This window comes from Temnothorax longispinosus, chromosome 5 (genome assembly GCF_030848805.1).
Source record: "Temnothorax longispinosus isolate EJ_2023e chromosome 5, Tlon_JGU_v1, whole genome shotgun sequence".
NCBI classification, from domain to species: Eukaryota; Metazoa; Arthropoda; class Insecta; order Hymenoptera; family Formicidae; genus Temnothorax; species Temnothorax longispinosus.
In genome coordinates this window covers 3,304,534-3,328,135 of record NC_092362.1, presented here as the reverse complement: position 1 = coordinate 3,328,135, position 23,602 = coordinate 3,304,534, and the positions used below count along the sequence as shown (strand labels likewise).

The 23,602-nt window shown below is 44.1% G+C and overlaps 1 protein-coding gene across 3 annotated transcripts in view; it reads right to left on the bottom strand.

Annotated features, from left to right (window-relative positions):
- Positions 1-23,602, bottom strand: part of Bru3 (bruno 3) — a 620,785-nt gene that overhangs the window by 539,908 nt on the left and 57,275 nt on the right. The window contains exon 1 of one of the 3 annotated variants that reach the window (XM_071779535.1): positions 16,791-18,223. The exons of 1 other annotated variant lie outside the window; for it this stretch is intronic. The gene's annotated coding sequence lies outside the window, so the exon portion shown is untranslated. Of the gene's footprint in view, positions 1-16,790; positions 18,224-23,602 lie in introns of those variants that run through there. One more of the 3 variants, XM_071779544.1, reaches the window with a different exon arrangement.

Here is a 23,602-nt window from a genome sequence, read left to right as displayed (position 1 = left end):
GACGTTGCGCGAGGTGCATTACTCAGGAATCACGCGGTGCCATCCGCTCGCGCGTTTTATTCCGCCGCCGTATTCCCGACGACGGTAAATCAAGCCACGTGTCATTTACCCGAATACGTAATGTATCGCATAAATATACGTGCCTGGCGCGCACACCCGTGCAATCCACGCGCACGGACACGCGGGAGGGGGAACGAGGGGGGGCGCGAAATTTTTTTCCACTACCCTCAAACGGGAGTCGCCTGTCCCCGCGACACGAATCCTCCCTCGGTCATCCCTCGTTCCCTCTCTCCTCTCAGTTCGATCCAGCCTGAAAACCGCAATCCCTCATCTTTCCCTACATTTACTCGATCCGCGACGGCTGAAACGTAAACTCGTTCGTTCGTACCAGGACCGGTATTCGGACGGAATGTCCGTGCATTTTTTTCTTCTTTTTTAGTTACCCTGACCGTTTATGCCTGCCATGACAACGGGCGAAATAAAATTTTCTGGGTATTTCCCTGGGAAAGTCCGGCTAAAACTGTGTACATACCCGTATCCAGTCGCGGTGCCGGCTGAATTGTAACTAGAAATAGGTACGCGAAATGTCCAACGCATATACTTTAATCATAGTCCGTATGAGCGGCTTCGGCGCGATATTGTTGAGTCACATTGCGATACTTTGCGAAAATATTCGTGAATTGTAATCGCGAGGCAAAACACAGTATGTTATGAAACAGCTGTTTCACTCATTCGTTGGATCCATCTTGAAAGAAGGCGGTATGCGAGCCGCAATATAGTCGAATTCTTGGGAAATTCTGAGAGAAAGTCTAAAGAAAAATAAAATGTGCAGAGAACTGAGTGTAAAACAGACCTCGGTTAGAAGAATCGAGCTTGCATCAGTTCATTCCATTTGCCTTTCCCTGAATGTAACTTTTTTCTATCTATACACATATACGTACAAGAATTATATACCAACGTATATATATATATATATATATATATATATATATATATATATATATAAGAAGAATTTACCGATATTTTTCGAGGAATGTATAAATATTATAAATGTAATTTATTAAATTCGATTTTATGCGTTCCTCTCTTTTTTTTCACGCGACAAATTGATAAACTCCACTCCGCTGGAGATGCATCGAACCGAAGATCCTTTATCTGAACAGGTCATCTATAAATAATAGGCTCCTGAAACGGCGCAATGATGCGGAAACATCAAACTTGACTCAAGGACCTAAGCAATCAAACGGAAGGTGCGACTCGGGGGAAAAATCGGTACAAAATTATCCGCGTAAATTATTCACGGCATGAATACGCGAAGAACGAGAAAAATCGATGAGGCGAGAAAAACCAGCGAGTTCCCAAGCGCCCGGCACTCCGTTTCCCGCAGCCTGGTCATCTGAAAACGAATAGATTTCAGAAGACCACCGTCGCTGATGTTGATCGTGAGAGATTGCCCACTGTTGGTATCGGGCGATGGCGGCGGCGTTTCGCCCCCAGCAGTGGAAGCACACGGAGGTTGCGGTCAGTACCAAAGAAAAGAAGGGCAGCGGTGGAACAGGGGATCGAAGGAACAAGACCCTCCTCCACGTAGGCGCGAGGAGAGGCAAGAACAGGGCCAACAACGGAAATAGAGGCGTAGGGAGGCTCCGCCGTCCCGCCTCGTCTTGATCAATACAGCCACGGCCTACTGCTATAGGTAACGTTTCGCAAGCCTGCCTTGCTTGCTTGCTTGCTTGCTTGCTTGCTTGCCTGCCTGCCTGCCTTGCTTCCTTGCCTGTGCTTGCTTGCTTTCCTCCTTCATCCCCGGCGAGACCCCCCCCCCCTCGTGCTATAGATCTGTCTCTTATTCGAACCAACGCGCCTCGTCCCGTCCCCGTCTCGTCGTGACTGTTCCATCTCGTTCCATCTCCCCCGGCGCTCCCGAAAGGAGATAGTAGGTATACGCAGCATCAACCTACCCCACGGGACATGGGCAACCGAGAGAACATCTTCCTCCCCCTCTTCTGCACACAGCTCTGTCGCTCGTCTCATTAAAGAGGAAGGCGTCGGATCGCTGCCCTTAAAAGCGTCGTAACGCCGGCGCGTTTCTAGAGGATACAACGACATTTTCGATCAACGCTGCAGTAGAGTGCCGTCTACAAGACGCAACTGTATTATACGGGCCAATATTTTCAGACAAATTCTTTGACTGATTTAAAATCAATCTTTTCTTATTAATGAAAACGCGACAAATAATTCTCGCAATTTTCTAATTTTTTATGTTATATTCGATATATCTTGATATATGATTTACAAAAATATTAAAATAAAATTTATCGAAATTAAATATAAAATTGAAGTTTGTGTGTGTGTGTGTGTGATTCTTTCTTATATCATTATATCTTGATTAATAGGAAGCTAGTTTAAAAATTATTGATGGTTTCTCTAAGAAGACATCAGCTTCAAATTCATGCAAGAACACGTCTGCAAATTTTGGGTCGCTATATCAATTATACCTCGTACATTGACATACATATCTAACAATATTGTTAAAGTCTACAATTAATTAATTATGCATTCTTGTTATAAATTTACTTACAACAGGTAAAAATTATGATAAAAATAAGAACATTTGTCAGTTAAAAAATACAACAATAATTGTAAAAATAATAATTTTCTAAATAACTATATAAAGAACTGTAATCAATAGATTTATCATTTTTATAATGTTGTATCTTGAAAACTGTGTATCCAACCAGATTTTATCTTTGTATAGGAACGTTCTTTCTGGATTATGGAGATTGCAGGCACGTGAATGAAACTGTATGAGACAGCCTCCACCTGTTCTCGCGCTGACGCATTACAAGATATGGCACTTTCCCATATCGATCCTTCAATAACTGAATTAAGAATTATGAAACCTTTTTTTTCGCTGACGTGTTTCCCGCGGAAGATATATACGCTACGTTGGGTGAGCTCGCGGAAGGTTCGGGGGATACGCTCCGCGTGCGATAGAATTATCTTGGAAATACACGGGGGGGGGGGGGCGAATATCCCACGACTGGTGTATATAACGGTGAAAGAGATTTAGGATTTAGGGAAGGAAAACGTTCCGAATTAACGGCATGCCTCGCGTGCCACCGTCGCTCGAAGACTCGCAGCGGTCGCACACCGTAAAAATTAACAGGTTAAACAATAGAATTCTGTAATACAGTCGTTACTCGCAAACCGACGTAAAAATAATTGGAGAGATCAGTTAACGTGCACGCAGTCTGCTCGCGGCATGACTCCTGCATTTTCCGCCCTCCTCTCCTCATCGTATCATCGTTGGGAATTCATGCCACCCGCTCCACTTTTAAACAACCCTTCTATCTAAGCGCGTTACACTGACGGTCAGACATGAAAGAAACGTCCATGCTCTCACCCAGACACTCCATTCTTCCCCCGCAATCCCGCTCCCTGCCCAACGAACCAACCTACAGTCTACCGTACGTGAGCCACCGTTACATGGCGGCTGACTCTTTATAGTCTTTTAATTAGAGCCACTTTGTAGAACAAGCGCGGGAAGGGTTAGGAATGCCGACTGGAAAGTTCTTTAATTTGCCCAATAAATCAGCGGACAGTTCTACGGCACGGCGCGCGGGGAAACGTTTATCTCACGTGCGGTTCGTTCGCGGTGCTATGATTTCGCGTCTCTTGATCGCGCTTCCGCTCTCGGACGATTTCGCGACATCCCGTTGTATTTCTCCGTCCCCGTCCTTCCGCCCCCTTAAAATCAATCTATCCAATCTCGACTCAACTAAACTTACACTCAAGTAATTGATAAAATCATTTTGCAATGGCACGTTTCGATTAATTGTTTACAGCTGTTTTTTGTGAGATTAGTTGTTTTTTATTTTGTGCATGTAATTCTATTAGTAGACACACTAATAAAAATCAACTGCTAGATTTCTGCATGCTATCCTATTTTGATATTTGACAGATCGCGACGACGAGACCAGATCTTCGGCGCGATCAATTTTGTGGGGAGGCACGTTTTCGCTCGATAAAGTTCCTGATTAAAGTGCTCGCGTGTAACAAAGTTTCATATAGAGTATCCATATGTTTCCAACTTAATCTAACTCGACCTCGGGAAAACTTCAAGTTTTGCGGGATATTTGATCGCGGCTCGCTGTTCTCTTCCAGCGGATCCCTCCCCGAGGCTATAAATTTTTCCCGCGTTTACTCCGTAAGCCGCGGCCGACCGCAAAATAATATGCGGCCGGCTCGGCCCTCATGTTTGGCTGATCGGCGGCTGATTACACGTGTTCCGCGCCAATGGTGGGAGCGCATGATAAAGCTGGCGGACAGCCGGGGCAGAAGGCCAGACACAGCCTCAATCACCGCAACCTGCTGGTCAGCCTAATCCGCCATAGTGGCCACCTATTCAAAATCAATAGATAATTTCGCCCCTCCCCCTTCCACGGCAGGACGTACATGCAAAGGCGATGCGCGAAGGGTGCGTTTCTTTTTCGGCTTTACCGATTAATTAATAATGTATCTGATATGAAATTATAATCCGCTAGTCAATAAAACGGATGAATAACAGTTTCCAACTTTGCAAGAGTTTAAGCAAAGGTACCAACAAGTGTCAGACTAGGAAGAACAATTATTAATTAATTCGAACGGCGTCCATTCTATTCCCCTTCCCAGGTCGAGGCGAGCGCTAAAGGTTATCGTATTGTCGTATCAGCCACCCTGTATACGATGTTGTAGAACGCGAATCCTTTGCGTCGTATGAGTAACAACCATGCGGCATGTTTTGCTCACATCACCGAGGCATTAAGGCGCGTTTTACCCCTCTGCACGGCGACGGCTAAGTCTGCCTCCACCTTCGTCGTCTCCGCACCTTGCAGCACGGCGACGTTCGCCCTACACGGTGGCATGAATATTCAGAACCTGCGCCTCGTTCAATATGAATGCCGTTGATCTTGGCGAGCCGCGTCTCCGTGCCGTTTGCGTTAACGCACCACCCGCCAAGAGGCGGACAGCCGGGTGGGTCGTCGCGTGGTCTGGGTTCCCAGATAAATAGTATTAGCGACAAAGATTACCATAGCTTCGCTCTCAGTAAACCGAGACAAGCTCCTCCGAGACGAGATATCTCTCTCTCACTCTCTCTCTTTCTCTCTCTGTGGTCCTCGCGAGCGAAAAGAGGGGGATGATGCTCGCTCAATATGCCGCCTCCACGCGTACGGATTACTTCGTATGCGTAAAGTGTGCGAGTAATATCGAGCCTGCCGGAGAATCTATCTCTCTGATGCTTTCGGCGAACTTCATCCCGATCTTATCGCCACCCTTTATGCGATTCACGTATGAGGGATCGAGAAATCTGGCCATGCTGGATGCTACGTGCTCATGGAAGAGCGCTTTGCAATTCCAGACTTCATTTTAGCAAGATGTTGTAATCCTGGAGAAATAAAATTTTCAGAGAAATAAAAATAAGAAATATGTAATGACATTAATGTTTTGTTAAAGCCACAAATGCGAAAAAGCTATTGTATCAATCAAAAATATTCTCGATTAGAAGAAACTAAAAAAGTATACTCGAATAGATTACCATTTTTTTTCTAAATTACTGTTTAATAAAATCACAATTCATTATTATTAAATATATATGCAAAATGAATGTATGTGTATAATCTATTGTAGTATAATTTCATCAATATATATATACCATTTATTTCAAAGTCAAAATAAATATACTCAAATTTAGAAGAAAAAATGTCAAAATTATTGAGAATTGTATAGATTTTTTTAAGATGGAGAGAAATTGCAATAATATTATTAGGTTTTCTTGTGATAAAAGATGTTCGCGGTGTAAAAAAGGATTGGGAGAGAAACTCTGTTATAATCGACATTACAAAGGACGTTAAGAGAATTGCACGGGCAGGTTTCAACAATGCGCGGGCAATAAAAAAAGTAAGCAAGCGGGACTGGATGTACAGCGGACAACACAGAAGAGATCAGAGGTTTATGCAGGTGGATAGGTGGCGGCGGTACAGACAGCACTGCGCCGCGTTGCTTTGAAAGTCGACTCACCCCCCCCCCCCCGGCACCGCGAAAGTTCAATCAAGCTAAACAACATTTCTGTCCGGTCGTACCGGCCAAAAAGCGAACTGCCGTTCACGGATGGCCAACTGCGGCAGGCCGGGCTGGCTGGCCAGCCAACCTTTCCCCGACGTCGGTCTGGCCTCGCACCAACTGCAAACGCGTATGAAATCGCGCTATCGTGCTAGCGAACGTGCACGCGGCCGCACTCACGGAATCGGACGAATTTTTATCGAATATCTGACCCCTGAGAGAATGAACGATCGCACTTGGAAGACATTATCGAAGCATTGCGGGCGATAGAGGATCCTAATGGAAAACGTACGATAGTCTGCGGTTTAATCCGTGGTCTCGTTTCTTTTGATAGATAGTTCGAAAAGCGTTGCGAAAACTCTTGTCACTTACATCGCAACTGTGTACGAACCAGATATTAAATTTTGAGAAAAAAAAATAAAATAAACGACTAAAAAATACATAATTGAAAAGTTCATATGCAAGGTATTTTGTTGTAACACACGTATTGCTAAATTAACAAGATATATTGATCACACGCTCTTGCGTAACATATCTCGATAGCTATCTCGATAAAGCACTGTCGAAGATGATTAAGCCGACGTCGCCAATCCTACAGCAATCTATCTATATACCTCGGTCGCTTACATACGGACGTCCTTAGCAATATCTTCGACCGACCCAAACTATCCGTCATCGATTTCGCGGACGGGCGGGAACGCCGCTTGCAGATCACCGATTTTGACAGTTGATCATCGTATAGTAGGTTCGAAACACATTGATGTACGATGGGTGCTTGCTTCGGTCCAACGCAGAGATATAGTGAAAACCAAAGGCGATGATGGCAGAGCAGACGCCAGATTGATCGGAGCCAAGGGTGGTTATCCCAGTGACGTGGGCAAAGGGGGGAAAGAGGAGGAGAGCTTATAGAGTAACCGGGGTCGTCGCCCGGCTTTACTGCCACACGTGTCCTTGCGTTTATCCTGTCTCCTTGTCTCTAACTTAATCGTACCGAAATAAAATCTCTTATTCCAAGATAACAAAGAATTGATAATAAGCGCTTTTCATGACCACCTTATTTTTCAACTACCGATGATAAGATAACAAAAGATCTAACATATACATTTATATTTATTGTTCACAGCGCGAATGGGAACTCCGTTATCGAAGTCTTGATGATAGTGTGCAACGGATAGCGCGACTACGCGCTAACAATGATAGTGAAGTCGAGCGCGTGCGTGCCCGAGAATATCTTCTTGCCGCATTAAGTCGTGCCGCACGAATGTCGTGTCCCGTTGAGAAACAAATAGGCGGTTCGGTATACAGTTTGTTTGAGAGCGGCGTGTGGCGGGTGGAAAAGTTTGAAAGTGGAATTGAAAGCAAAGCGCCACGGCACGTAAACCGTGTTCGCCACTTGCAGCCGCACACCTTGATTCCTAAGTAATGTTCGGGGGGGTAACGATTCAATTCATACAATCGATGCGCGCTGTAGGTGGCACGTTGTTCGTCATATCCGACTTGGTGAATTAAAAAGTTGTTATTCGCGTCCTGTTTATTCGCCTCCTTCGTCTCTCAAAGGTAATATCTAGTTTCGCGATAAAAGAAGAATTGAAAGAAGGGGCCGAGTTTCGCTTTTCGCGGCTCTATATAGTTTTCGCCTTCCTTCCATTTAGTTCCGGCTCTATTTCCTTCTCGTGTTATCTTGAATAAATACACGTTCCGACCTTCGAGCTCTCTCTCTCTCTCTCTCTCTCTCTCTCTCTCGCCACGATTGCTCCCTATCCTAGTCCTAAGCTTCATTTTATTTCCTCCATTGTTTCCACTCCTTGTGGATAGCACCCTCACGTAGTCCTTCTCATTTTCCACTCACACGGTCTCGCGCGTTCACCAACACGCGCGTTCGCCATCTATAAATATCTACGCGCCCGTACACAATAGTACCAAGATCCCTTTTCTCAGTTAGTTCCTGGTCCCCTGAACGTCGGCATTATTTTGCTCGGTGGCCCCCTTTGTTTCGGTCCGTTCTATTGAACTGCGGGCGAGATAATACGTCCTGTGCGCGCACCCTTGCGCCCGACATGTCGCTTCGAAACAAACCCGCATTCCCGCTTTCCAATAATTCGCAGTTTTATCCTAACACCTCTCCCAACCTACCTATGGTATACAGGATCCATTACATCTCTCGCGGCGGAACGGCAATCCCGCTTACTCGGAAGGATCGATATTACACCCTTCGCGATACGCACTAAATCCCATACGACACGTAACATCGCGACCAGTCACGAAAGCCTCGCCAAGCTGTTTTTGCTTTGCTAACGTCGTGATCGATTATGCAAGGGATGGCCAAATATCGAAAGGGGGAGGTGTTTTCTCCTCCTCTCTCACCCCCTCTAATACGAGCGGGCAACTTCTAGGATGTAGAGGTCGGGGAAGCGCCGGTATTAGCTAACCACGGGCTTATGTATCTCGGAGTAAATTCCGAACTGCGAGGCATCTAGGATAATATTATGCTGTGCTGACATCTTTGGTGTTAGCCAGGCCGTTACACAACATCAGACTACCAACCAAACCCTAGGCTTCCTTTACCCTTCTCCCGCACAGGCGGAGCCCAAGCCAAGTCGATAGCCCGCCCGAGATCCTGCGGTCATCCGTTACGGGAAAGACCAAAGGAGCTGCTCGCTCTGTCCGTCTCCCTCACTCTCCGAAGACGATGAAACAAGAGAGAGAGAGAGAGAGAGGGGGGGGGAGAGGAGGAGGGATACACGATCCGAAGGAGAGGAGAGAAGCCGAAGAGAGACAACATGACCTTGCTTGAAGACTGAGGAAGCCGACTGACCGAACACTACACCTTACTAAGACTCCGCAAGCCCGTTACGAAGCTTTCAAATTACGGCACAGTTCCGTCCAAGAAGCCCAGAATTCGAATTAACGAGACGAGCAACAGGAACGAGCGCACCTGAGCTTGGGTATATCTTGCTAAATGATGCGGCTACCGAGCATAAGCTACAACGTGAGAACATAGGGCGAGTACTGTCTTCGTTTGGTTTGCGTGGCTATTAAATCTCTACGTCCTCGTAACAAAGGGTCTTGTTTAACCATCTCTAAGTTTCATCCCGATAATACATCTCGCAAGCCCAAACTCTCGCAAGTTCTAAATATTAAAGCTTGTTTAAAATATTACACTGTCACACACACATGCGCAATTGCACACGCACGTTACAGGGTCAGATTATTGTTTAATATTTCAGAGTTCCATTCGTTTCTATATAATATTTAAAACAGCAACCAACAGCTTTTATTATAGATCGAGAGAAATAGTCAAGCGATTTTACGCACGACAGGAAAAACGATATGCATGTGAAAACGGTCTCTAACCGTATTTCTAACCTCGTTTTGAGACGTCGTTTGAATTTATGGCCGTAACGTAAATACCTCTCGTACTCCACATACCGCGGCCGAGGCCTTCCTATAAAGATATCGAGGTATGCCTATTCAAAGATGAAAGACCCATTACCGGCATATTTTGCGTACATAAAATATTCCAGAATGCCACCACACAAAATTCCTTCAATATTTGTGGTCTGCCATGAATATTACTTTATATGAGAATTTCAATAGGCTACATATCGAACTAAAGCATATACCTACATATATTTATGATTATAATGAATACGATGTAGCCGCTCTTAATAATCTCGTATCAAATAACGCGTTTTTCGTGCGTCCATTTAAACTGACTGTTCCCGATGCAAACGGAGAACAAAAATTGCAACCAACGAGCTTCGCCGAGGCGGTACGAAAGTTGGCAGCGGCCGACCTCCCAGAGGATGGTAGGCATACAATATTTGAAACAGAAAACCATCGGGGATGTTGCGGCGGCGCGCTATGTATGTATAGCTACGTTGAATGCATCAGCGTGTCCCACGGCAGCCAGACTACTATCAAGTATGTATGGAATGATATGATTTTCGTTTAATTAAAACTGTAATAACTGTTTCGTCCGCATTCCACAGCATGGGCATTAAAATATATGGAGTGCCACGGGTGCGCAACCGTCACGACTTGAAACGAATGAGAAATACGGAAAAAAAGTAAAAAAATACACACGCACAGTCAAACAAATGCATCAGATTGGAATGCGCTCACGCGAATGCGATTTATACAATCTTACGCTTCTTCCTAACGCGTAAGACACCTGTATCGCAACCGCACGAGCCGATTCCGAATTTATCGCATTTTATTTCATATACGATATACGTAAAATCAAATATATACGCGTAAAATCCAAGATATATTACGTTTCGATAAAATATAAAAGGTGGTATTTCCTTGGGGAATAAAATATGATTAAACGACCATCAGAAGTGATATCCGAAAGGAGGATGTTGCTCAACAAAGGGCGTATTCTTCGTGGCTCAATAGCCCAGGACGAAAACGAGGCTTTGTGTCGACGGAGGCCGGCGAGTGTGTGCCGCGCGGAAGGGAGGAAGGAAGGCGACGAGAATGGAAAATAAACGTAGCGATGATGCCCCGAGTTTGAAACAATTAACATAACAAAGCGAGGCGAGGCCGAGCGGGTCGAGGGGAGCGAGAGGCGGTCGGAAAGGGTAGGATACGTCGAGCCAAAGGCAGGGGGGAAACACGGGCGCGTTTCTCTTGAGATTTTGGCACCGTTTCCACCGTCGACGGCAGCCTATTCCAACTTGTGGTATTCGAAAACATTTTCCCCGACCGGCGTAAACGGATCCGACGTGAACAGCTGAAGGGCCACACGGCGTGAAGAAAACTTTCCTCCGTCACCTGCCGTTGTCACAGTTTTACGGCCGGTTCCGATATAACGCGTGATACGTTATCCCAAAAATTCGAGGCATCATATATTCTCTATTCTCTATCCTAACGCATCGGCTGGATTTTTATCACGAAATAAACGGCGATTTGCCATAAATATTCTCTTCTATCGTGAATAACAAAAAACATCTGATAAAAGCTTTCTTATAGTCCTTGCATTTTTTTTCTGCATTTATTTAGTAATTCATGTCCTACGAATAAAGGTAATATCGTAGAGAATATCATAAATCAAATGTCGCAGTCTCGCAACAAATACTTCATTATATATTTTCAAATATTTACGTCAAGAAATTAACGTAACACTAGTTTGTCTTAGTGAGAAAACATCTCTTTTTAAGAAATGATAATAGAATACATACCTATAATGATAATATGCATCACGTTGGATTGAGTGAGAGAAAACTTTTTAGTCAATTCGTTTAAACGTGCGTCGATTCACGATATTCTTCTTTTCATTTAGGCGACGTAGTACGTCTTACTTGATATAAGTGTCCTGTATATAATCATACAAATTGTTTTTGATGTGTGAGAGATCTCGCGCTCGTGTCTATATAGATAAGAAACTCACAACCCTTCGCTCATCCGTTTTTCCACCTCTACTTGTTTTTTCTAACGCCGCTGCTAACGTGTGTGATATTTCAACATCTTTATTAATGTTTCTTTACGTTGAAAAAATATTGCGTAAAACAGGAAAGAGATAGAACTCGTAGGTAACGCACTTCGCGAATAAAATTATCGATCAAGAAATTTCCTAAACACTCGTGAGTTGGAATCCTGTTATTTCTAAATTAAGTCTACCAAAGAAATAACACCATGCCCGAAGGTCTAGCGTGAATAATGCGGTGCGCGTGACTGTGATAAATATTTAACCCTCCGCTAGCACAGGTTACCTTTCCTTCCGTGCGAGATTAAGAGAGTTTATAATGACGCAATCTTGCGCTAATATTCGCAACATATTGGCGTTCAAGTAACATTTACGTGATTATTTAAAATTATGTAAGAGGATCGCATTCTTAATTAATATTTGCTTGTAGCTAATTTAATCTCTAAATTAAAAAAAAATAGCACTACAATTTTGAAGTCTTCTTTCAAATCCTCGACATCGTCACAAAAACATCTTAGAAAACGTGACAACTATGTATGACATGCCAGAAATGAAAGTTCTACAAAGACAATATGACATAAACGAAAAAAAAGACGAGAAAAACTGCAAAAACGAGACGACGCACTGAAACGTATGCCATGTCTGACTATGCATCGTCCTTATCTACTCGCTTTAATATCACGCGCCCTAAGTAGAACGCTGCGTTACGTTCAGACGTAACGCTGTTCCCGTAACACACTTCTATGAGAAGTTCCCTCCGAGAACTTTCACCATATTAACCCAATATCAGCCATATGGTTTAGAATCAGGTTAACAACCGCTCAGCGAGGTATCTTCCCTTGTGTCGAGAGGCACGGGGATTATCGGCTATCAATCTGATTTAGCACCATTTACGCAAAATAATAGCACAGAGAACGTCCAATATTGAAATTACACGGGCTTTCATGGATATATAATGCGGGTAAATTGAGTAAATGTTTAGTAAATAATAACATACTAATGTTAAGTTTATCGTGAAAAAGATATATCGCAAAATTTGTAAAAAATGATTTGTTAAATTTAGCACTAAAAAATATTATAAAGATTGAAGAGTGAAAATATACGTATATATTATCTTAATCATCTAGAAGCGGGACGACGGTTCATCTTACGAGAGAATTTACAGTTTTATTGCACCCGTCTTATCTCGACTTCCGCGATCGACGATCTGTAAACTATAACGACATTTCGAGCGCACCTTCGATCGCAACCATTCATAAATCTGCCCAGCGTATCGTTCTCGTCCATTAGCATCTCGTCGTGCGTAGAATCGCGGCGAGGACAGCGTATCCTGCAGTTTGTCCCGGTATCGCAGTTTGAGTAACACACCCGACGTTCGTGGAGGCAACCAGTCAGCGCTGGTGGGAAGTATAAAATGTCAATACGTTTACCGGCGGGCCATTGTTGAGCTTGATCTATGTTTATGGGCGTAACGGCGTAGGTCGCCGTCGTCGTCGTCGTCGTCGTCGTCGTCGTTGCATACGGAGCAACGGCGCGCGGAGAAAGCGCGAGTATCTCTTTCTGTAATGTTCCGGCCGTAATAGTACAAAGGCGGTCCTTCGTTCCCGCTCGTGTCCGCAAATGTATGACGGCAGCACTTTTCGAGCACACGTGAAACATTCTGACACACGCATACCAAGAATTATTTCCGCGAGTTTCGAAAATTGTTATCTCCGTCTTTTTTCGACGTTGCAGAAACGTTCATAGATATACGTATATATAAATAATTTAATTAATCTTTATTAACTCCATGCATGTTAATTTTTATTTTATACGTATTAATTTTTATTAATTCTATTCTTATTTCTTTTTCTATCATTTTATTTGCGCTAACTTATACAAATAAAAATAAATATCGATATCATTTGATTATATTTACGTATATTTGCATGTGAGAAGAGTAAAGAGAAGATGTGGAAATAATTCTGCAAACTATTACTAATTCCTGAAAAACTTATAAATGTGCAAAGGATTAATCCTCCACCTTCTGCAAAGCTGTCGATAAGACTGAGGAAGATTGAGGAAGTTATTTGCACAAGACGAGAAATTACCTCCCTTCGTTCCTGCAATGTCTCGTATCCCGAGCGTGTTCCTCGCTATCTTATTACGCGCACGTGTCTTCGAATGTATAGCCGTGTGTTGGTGTATGTAATCCACGCCTGCGCTACGGCGATATCGTTTGTGATAATGCATGTGCCTAGTACAGATCTCCCGGTCGAACGATCATCCTTCGCTATAGCGATGTTCTCATTACCTTCGACTTTACACATTCACACGCGAGATAATACCACCACCGAAGCTAGAATCCGCGAGAATAAAGTTTTTCTTGGTCCATTTCGAAAAATTGAGCCAAAATGATGAAAGACTGATCGTCGAATCTATCACGTCGTGGTGTTTGAGCATTTCTACAGCTCAGGCTATTCCCCGTTTTCTACGCTTGATGCTACTTGGCACGTAGAGGAAAATTGTCAGACTAGAAAAAAAGAAGTAGTTGTAGCGAGGCGCTCGTACGCTTTGTTCAATATATTGCAATGTGTGTGTGTGTGTGTGTGTGTGTGTGTGTGTGTGTGTGTGTGTGTGAGAGAGAGAGAGAGAGAGAGAGAGAGAGAGAGAGAGAGAGAGAGAGAGTTAGGGAGAAAGAGAGGGAGAGAGAAAGGGTTCGAGGTGCCAGAGACTCGCCAGGGGAATGAAACCTGATTTAGGACTGCGGTCCAGAAATCTCCCAAGAGACCCTCCAGGCTGACCACCGCGCACTCGCTTCGCTTTCCAGTGTCCCTCCGAGTGCGATCCTCGCCCTCTACCACTACTACCTTTTCTCTACCGGCTCTTCGGTGTTCCACGTCCAATGTCCCCATGTCCCTGGACGCCAACAAGTGCGACTCTTTACCAACATCGCGTCGGAAATGCGTCCGGAATACTGAAGAGCCCTTCAAGTATTGCGGCGGGATATGTTATAACCAAAAAAAGCAGCTTAACTTCCGCTTCGATAGAGAGAGGATAGGAACAGAGGAATAATACGAATGAGATTAGATTTTCTCCGCTGCAAAGTACGTTATTTAATATTGTGCGATGTTCAAAAGATTTCGTAGAATTAACAAAGGCAAGATTTAATGTTACGGAATAATTTAACGCTAAAAAATACAACGTCCAATTTCATTTAAACCAAAAGCTCCTCCACTCTCGAGAAAATATTTTCAAATCGTGGAAAAGAGCGAATTTTGATAATACTTGGAGGGATAATATCGGCGGGCGCAGAATTTTCATTCGATACGTTTATTCCATATACTTGCTTTAAACCTTCCTTTGACTCATATAATATCTTGATTCGACCGCTTTTATATCGAGTATTCTTGCGAAGCATAGAGCGAGGAGCGGGCCGACCGGTGGCGAAGTTTCAGACGGGGGCCACGGGAAAGAAGGGAATAAACCGGAGTAGCGGAAAAGGAGGAAGGAAGGAAGACGCTCCTGGCACAGCCTGGCGTGTAGGTTACTACGTGCCCGCTCGCCGAGGCATCCCGTGACCGTGGTCTAGCTTAAGGATTCGGGTCAGGCTGTAACCTGCCTCGATTGCAAATATAGGGAAACACTTTTGGAGGCGCTGCCAAAACCAAAACTCAAGTAGCACCCGGGCGTCTCGAAGCGCACGACGCGACGAAAAACGCGAAAATTTAATCGACTCCTGCCGCACCGATTCTCCCGATTCTACCTAGCAATTTCCACCGCGCGCGTATATATATATATATATATATATATATATATATATATATATATATATATAACTCATTCGGAAATCCGTAAACCTGCCGCTACCACAGCTCGGAAACCGAAGGAGATAGCTTACCGCGTCGCTCAATCTGACCGAAAATCAGTAACCTTTAAACTTTTCCCAGCTCGCCCACTAGCCATTTCCCTCTCGGAGCACGAATTTGAGAGTATGCCCAGAGTATTTATGCGGAAAAATGGAGATATTACACCCCCGATATATCAATAGCATATCGCCAGAATTCGTTCTGCTAAAATCTTATGTTTTTACAAACGCGGCACTTGTCATACTTAAATAAATGTTGTTATATAGTAAAAATATTATCGATACATTTCATTATTATCGTAAGAGATACTCGCATGTTACGCCTCGACTCGTGAAAAATACGCGTTTCGCTTAAAAACTCTCAAAGCACGCAATGTCACGGAAAAATAGCACACCCTTTGTCACCGGATATGAATCTTATTGAACATACTTGGAATATGCTCCCACAAACGGCGGTGCAAGAATGCACCCGCGAAGCGGCGAAAGCTCGCAGCTGCAGTCACTGAAGAATGGGCCGACATACCGCGAGAAGTTCTTCGCCATCTTTTTTCGAGGCTCGCGCCGTCATGTAAAATTGTGGAGGTAGAAAATGTAAAATTCGTGCGAGCCGGCGGATATTAAAACGAGGATAGCCCGCGGAGCATAAATCGTGTCAAGTATCTACGCAATAACTTATCCCTTTTCATTTCCATCCTTCGCGCCCTTCATAAATAGATATACAGCAAGCGATGCAAAGTAGCTCTTCCCGCGGAAAAATAACATTTCCCTGCCATTTCAAGCACGTAAATCCAACTATTCGACTGATTCCAGTAAAAAAGCATAATAACGAAATACTTTATGAATAATTTAGAAAGTTTACCACATTATAGGATATCTGTGCGTTACAAAAATTCCACCAGAAAATGAAATATGATGAAAGTTGTTCGTCATACTTTTCAGAACAAAGTATGTGTAAGTCCTTACTCCAGAAATTTTATCTATAGAAATTATATAACTTGTGGGTAATTTTGTAAAAAAAGAATTGATAGAGCCTGGAATCAGGTTGGCTAAGTCGAACAGATGGACAATATAGAAGTCGAATAAATTACAGACACTTCCTGACGAGTATATTGATGTTTATTTAACGAAGTCGAAATAACGATCGAAAGTGATTGCTCTAAACTGGAGCAAATGATTATCGCGATCGTCGCTAAATACAGCGGCGCCGAAATGAGAAATATAACTCCGCGAAATTGAAAAAATTGGAAAAATTCCTACAAACTATACCTATATAGAAACCTCGATAGAAACTATCCTTATTCTAGACTTCACCCTGGGAACTAAAGAAAATGATATGTGTGTCGCACGGCATACGCAATAAATCGCTAATTGGATTGCGAGAAATAATTAATTTTCCTGGGCTGCATTCGATACCTGGCTGATAAAGATAAAGGTCCGCGGCGCGCGGCCACACAATCGCCGAGCGCTCCACGCTGCCTGGTTGATTCCGCGTGCTTGCGGATCTCGGAGGTCCCACGAAGAGTCGCAAGCCGCCACGAGTGAACCGCCGTGTCTCTCGTTCCGTAGTCACACAAGTCGTACTCGTCGTTCTTCACGAGTTCACGTTGTCCCCTTCGACGGAATCGCGATGGTCGTCGTGCGTCGTCATCCCTCTCCTTCTATTCGCGACATGTACGCTTCGTTCGTTGATAGCAGAAGATGGGGAACGCGTCGTCGCCGCCGCCGCGCACAAACGAAACGCCTGTTCCTCACAACGCGAAAAACACTCACCGAGTACAGTTCACGTTCACGTGCGGATCAACGTCGAGCGTGCCCAGAAGCACCATGAATACTGAGTATCGCTCCACGAGAGCGCGAAAAAAATCCTTCTATTCGCGTAGTTCACCCACGACAAGTCTAAACTACGCGCGGAACGCGTACGCGAAAGTCGCGGTCGTGCGACCACGAGCGCCGCCGGTCGTTCGACGACCACGTGAGCCGAGAGAGCAATCCGATCCAACTCCACGTGTCCACGATCTCGCTTGAATTGACCGGTTTGCGAAAACTGGTCGAGTTAACCCACGGTAACACCGCGATCGAGTAAATTTCGTGTCTTAAAACGAAGAACAAAAAATCAGCACTGAATCTCGCGGTCTGAATCAGAAAACCCAACAACAACGACGCGCGTGGTCAGTACTTGTTAACGTTTAAACACTAACGTCACGAGCAAAACATCAATAACATCACCACCGCGACGCGGGAGAAGTATCGCCGTACCGAATATCGTCGTTTTCAAACTCGCCACCCCGTTGTCCCCGCGACGAACGCTCCTCGTGCTAGGTGTCACTCGACTCTGAAACGCTGGTACCGCCGGCGAGAGCGTCGTCCGCGTAACTACCGACCGTCCTCCGCCTCGTTGTCGTCGTCGTACACATCAAGAAGAAAGGGCCGCGTCACTTCGGAGCGGAGCGGAACGGAACGGAGTGGACGAATCGGACGGTGGGCCAGCCGCGGGAAGAAAATTTGCGCGAGTTCGTCGAGCGGCTGGTGGCGACGACGACGACGACGCGTCCTCTCCCACCGAAACGAAATTCCGTCTCCGAGATCCTCGTGCGTGTCCCAAAGTCTCGTCGAAGATCCCCTCCGGATCGCGAATCCACGATACGGAATAGTGACGAGTGGCGGAGGGGGGGATGGGGAAAAAAATGAAGGGGGCTACAACGAGCTGCGTCTCCCCAGCTGATCGTCGTACCGATCAACGGCGATGTACAACTCGTGTACGTCCGGCAACGACGCCGCCTCTTTTACCAAAACGTGGAGATGGTGTACACTGCGGTCGCTCTCCGCACACTGAGGATAGCTGACGTCACGAGCCCACCACGCGGAGGTGGTCTCGCGAGCGACGGTTTCGCGCCGGCGCCCGCGGCAGCTGCAATCCCTATAGGCACACACAGTGCCAGTACACCCCTGCGCGCCGGTGTTCCCTTTCTCTCTCTCTTTCTGCCGGCGCTCTGACTACGTATATATATATATATATATATATATATATCCCACCAATACTACTCAGCGTGACTCGTTCCACCTACGTACGGCAGCCGAGTAACGGTTTAACCGTCGACGGAGGAGCTAACACCTAATGGGGTTTTACGTTACGTCACGTTGGGCACGGTCAAAGAGAACAAACCCATGCTGCTTTCGCATACTGTGGATCAATTTCAAGACGGAAAAACGGGGACCCGTGACTAGTAATTGATTGTAACACGTGCATACTGTAATCTCGAGTATGCCTGATCGCTTGCATGTGATTCGGATGTAATTTATGGTTTTCAAGACGCACAAGTACGATTAATATGAAAAAATATGATAAGGAAAACAAGATGTATAAACTCATTAATATGTCTTACAATTAAAATAAATTGGAATTATGTTATACGATGAAGAGATAATAAGCTATATAATAATAAAGAGATCGTATAATTATAATACATTATTCTCATAAAATAATAAACTCTAATAAATAACATAGAAACGTTAGATATCAATGTAACGTAAAAATATCTACAAGAGAAAATAACAATGCCACAACTGCCGGAACCTTCACGAATTCATAGTTCTATCTGGCGTAAGTAGTAAAAGCGAGATGTGCTCAGACCTACCTGCGAGTACATCACTCGTCAGTCTGATTATTTTAATAACTTATTATTAAAACGTGTTTTTTTGATAAATGTGTCGGATGATAAATACATTATTATTATCTTATGTTCAGATTAAAAAAAAAGAGATAAAAACATAAAATTCATTCAGTGATAAAAATTATATGATTATAGCTTTACACGATTATTAATAAAACAGTCCATATATTAATATTAAATTATTTCATGTATTATGCAATTATTTTTGTCATACGCTACAATTAATAATCATTCATTGTAAATGTACCATGATGTTAATATGACCGCGTATACATTACGAATGAAATACATTTAATGAAAAGATTTAATAACGTATATCATCGGAGCGATAAAGCACGAACGTTGGGCAGACGACGCGATATTTTATCCATACTGATTTGAAAACAAAGGGATAAAACCGATTGGCCGTTGGTCTTGCGGTATTATCCATGATCCTCAAGCTGATCCTCCACAAACAGGAAACCCAAGGCATGAAATTCCGAAGAGAAAGCTTGAGAGCCCTATCGGACCGCCGTTATGGGTGGAAAGTTTCGGTAGAAGTTTCTTCCCAACTCCCCCCCCCCCTCCTCCTCCCCGTCAACTCCATAGAAAACGACGGAGAAATCCGAATCCGAGATGAAGGATCGGCAAAGGATGACGCTACTCCGCGAGAATTTGCAAAAATAGACAATTTCGAAAGAGAAGAAGAGAGACGAATTTGATGCCGAGCATTTTATTCTACGTATATTTTTGACACCTATATTTGTGAGACAACGTCAATTCGCGCCTATCAGAATTTTTGACAAGCGATTTATACAGAAAATAATTTCGAGTTATTTCTCTCTTAATATTATATACTATATTAATAATATTGTAAAATTATTATTATATTAATATATTTGTAATATTCTTCTTCATATTGCTCATATTAGTGCTCGTCGTACATAAACCGCAAATTACATCTCATTCTGCATAGATCTGACATATTTAATGTAAAATATACATGAATTACAATCAATTACTCGTTCATGGATTTCCATTTTCCATCTCAAAATTGACTTCACCAAGGTAAATGTCCAATCGATAAACGGATTAAATCAAGACGCCATAAGCAACGGACCGATATTATAAGACGCAGGCTCGTCATGAGCGAGCAGCTCGGTTTAAACAGATGTCAGTCAGTATGTAGGTTGACGCAGCATGCTGGGAGCAGAAATGCTGAGGGTTTAAGGAAGGGAAAGAAAGAGAGATAGGAAGCTCGCAAGAGAGAACAGCCACCCGTCAATCTCGCTCTCGTTCCATCTCCATCGCTCAATTCCCTCTTTCTCCCTCACTCATGGTCGCCGGTGGCGTTGGGTGGTCTGATGGTAGGAGGTGGATGGAAATCAATAGCCCTGAATAATGAACCCCAAGGCAGCACCCTCTCTCCACGGTCTGGAGCAGTCTCTCATGCATCCTCTCGTTCGAAAGCGGGAGAGAGAGTGAGAGAGAAAGGGAGAGAGAGAGGGTGAGAGAGACATAGGGGTGTTCTCGCTTCCTCTCTTTTCCTCCTCTTCCTCCTCCTTCAATCTTCTTCGCCTCTTCTCGCCAGCGGAGGCCCTACTGAACCCTTCTCCTCCTCGCAGCCCGAACGGAGGTGTTTGTGTCCTCTCCTAGTCCCCAACTTTGCTACGAGACCCCCTCGAACCCAATTCGGATAACCGACGGAAGAGAAGAAGGAGGAGGAAGAGGAGGAGGAGCAGGAGGACACGGAAAATGATTACCCTCCTCCTCCTCTTCCCCCCTTCATCTCGTCCCCCCCTCACGACGGATCGATGGTCGTCGAGCACCTTAGTTCGTGATTCTCCTAGATTCGGATCAATACCTACTTTAGCATTGCAATAAAATGGTTGGACAGCGCGTTATGATAGCCCGTGCTGTCTCTCTTCCTCTCATTCTCTTATCGAGCACCTATCGAGAAAGCTATTTTGCCAGCACTAAATTTATTTGCGATTTCGCTCGGCATGCGACGCGTATATTATCAACGACGACGGAAATGTAGCATTCGACGAGAGAGTGTGCAGGGGAAAGCGCGTAACGAAAATTAATCCGATATTTTTGATCGCGAATAATAAACCCTCATTGGAATAATCGCGCTTTAATGCAGTATCGGTTGTAATTGATTGTAGCGTCGCGAAGCGACGGCCCGTACTACCGGCCTCTGATTTCTTCATCTAACGCTTTCGATAACGACGGTTAGAATAAATAGACCCGTCAATTTACATAGTCGTTAACGAGCATGCCTGGCAAACCCTTATCGGTTCCGTAGCTCCTAAACCTCCTGACCTAGCCAACGCGTACTACGTTACCCCTACCTACATTCTCCTTTGCGCTCCAACAACGCGAATGGCTTCCCCGCAATACACACTACTCTGTGAATCCTTATCCTCGGAACAGAGCGCTTATTAAAGATCGATCGAGAACCTCGCGACGTCCCTTTATCCGGCGTTATCGCATTGGCTATAACTTGGAAATCCAGAAACGCTTGGCGCGCTCGCCACATACATAATTTATTTGCTCGGAGGATCGCAGCGTACGACGCCTTGTAGTAAAGCGACACGTATTTTTATCGCGACTTAAATTTGATTGATTCGATTGAATGGCAAATATTTATTACAGCTTGTTAGAATATGGCACTATATTCAAAATTAAAATCTTCCTTCGTAAAGGCCAAATTAATTAAGGACGGAATACGATCGGGAAAAAATATTGATTTTATTTATATAATTATATCCTGTCTCTTATATATGCGATACACACGTTACGAAAAAATATATCTCTACATAAAATTCTTTTCATTGAGAATTCAGATCACCGACATAAAAAAATGTTATCCCAAGCAATCAAACGGATCATTGTACCAGGCTCCTTCTTTTCTGAGAGCCAAAAGAGCTTGGGGCGGATCTACGGAACTATCCCTCAGTAAAGGCGGGTTGGTAACGACTATGCAAATTTCATTTGGCCCGGCCCAATTCTTCACACACGGAAGATTAAGACATTAGACTGCGAGGGAAAGAAGGGGAGGGAGGAGGAGAAAACACGTCCTAAACTGAAGAGTGAATATAGACGACGACGAGGGAGTAAAAGACTCTTACCGTCGGGGAAGGTACGACGTTCCTCTTACAGTCTCAATTATTTCATGTACTGAGCTATAAATCACTTGTGTGTGCGAACCTAAAACGCGCGCGCGCGCGCACGCTAATATTTAAGTTGCGCATGAAAATTTGGCCGTTCGCGTGCCATCGTATAAAATAATTTCGGTAGGTAGTGGTTATCACGTTTAAGGTCTAACCACGTACAAATATTACAAATATAGCCGTTGTTCGTGCTGCGAACGGCGAGAATATTTGTTGGTTTTGCAGAAAAATGCGATAACATCGTATTTCTAAAATACAAATTACAGTAAACACTATTTGGTACTTAAAAAAAAAGCGTGCATGCTGCGCGCGGGAAAGTTCAGTACATATTTTAATCTGCATACAAAGCTGGCTTTGTTGTAGTGATAACAGCGAAAAAGTTTCTTTTATCGTTTCAAGCTACGGAATATGCAAAATATTTTATATGTATGTATAACTGGTAATTATTCGTTTCGCTTATAACAATATACGTTACCGCTCACAAGCTATGAACCTTTGACAGAGAAAAGGATTTTAATTTTCCCCTTTGGGGAACAATATTATATCCTGTATATGCGAGTGTATATGTATTTTATTCACATTCTTTAAATACATACATATATATATATGATATATATGATATAATTATTTCTGCAGAAGATTTTTGTTTGTTGAAAATGAGCGTCAACGTGAAAAGACACATTCATACATGTAAAATTTGTATGTGTAACACAGAAAAGTCTACTCTTCATATCTTTTTGACGATGTTTTTTTGTTCTTAACAATGAAAGAGGTTGTTGCATCTGCATTTACAAGCTTATATTGAAATAAAAATAGTTTCTAACGTAAAAGAGCGCCTTTAACATAACAATATTCCCCAAAAAATTCCCGTTCCCTTGCGAATGAATCCTGACGGCACCGCTGCAACCGCACTGCGCGAATTTCGCGTCCGCCGGAACAACGAACAACGGGAAATGCAGCGGCAGGTTATGCTTCCCATCTCGAGATCCTACCTCCCGTCGCTGCCTCGATGGGAATTCCCATTCTTCGCGTTCGACGGCCCGGAATTTTCCGGCAGGCGGCTTCGGCGCGGGCGGCCTGAACTTCTTCCCTCCTCCCCCTCCCCCCCGTGCCGTGCGAGAGCGTAATTTTAGTTTGATACCAGCGCAATAGCCGTGCGGCCTGTCTGCTCTCCTTTCGATGTAATAACGAAAGACCAGGGGGAGGGAACAGAGGAGAGGAAAGAAGAGGAGAAAGACGAAAAGAGAGAAAGAGGAGAAAGGCAGCACTACTTATCCTCCGTATTTTTCTTTACAGCGACTCTCCTTGCCCTCGATCGAGACAAAGCCGCAGGTATTACCTTATTTCCCCAGCGTCTTTCCCCTTCTATCGTGCAAATCCTTCTTACGCGAGTGTTCGC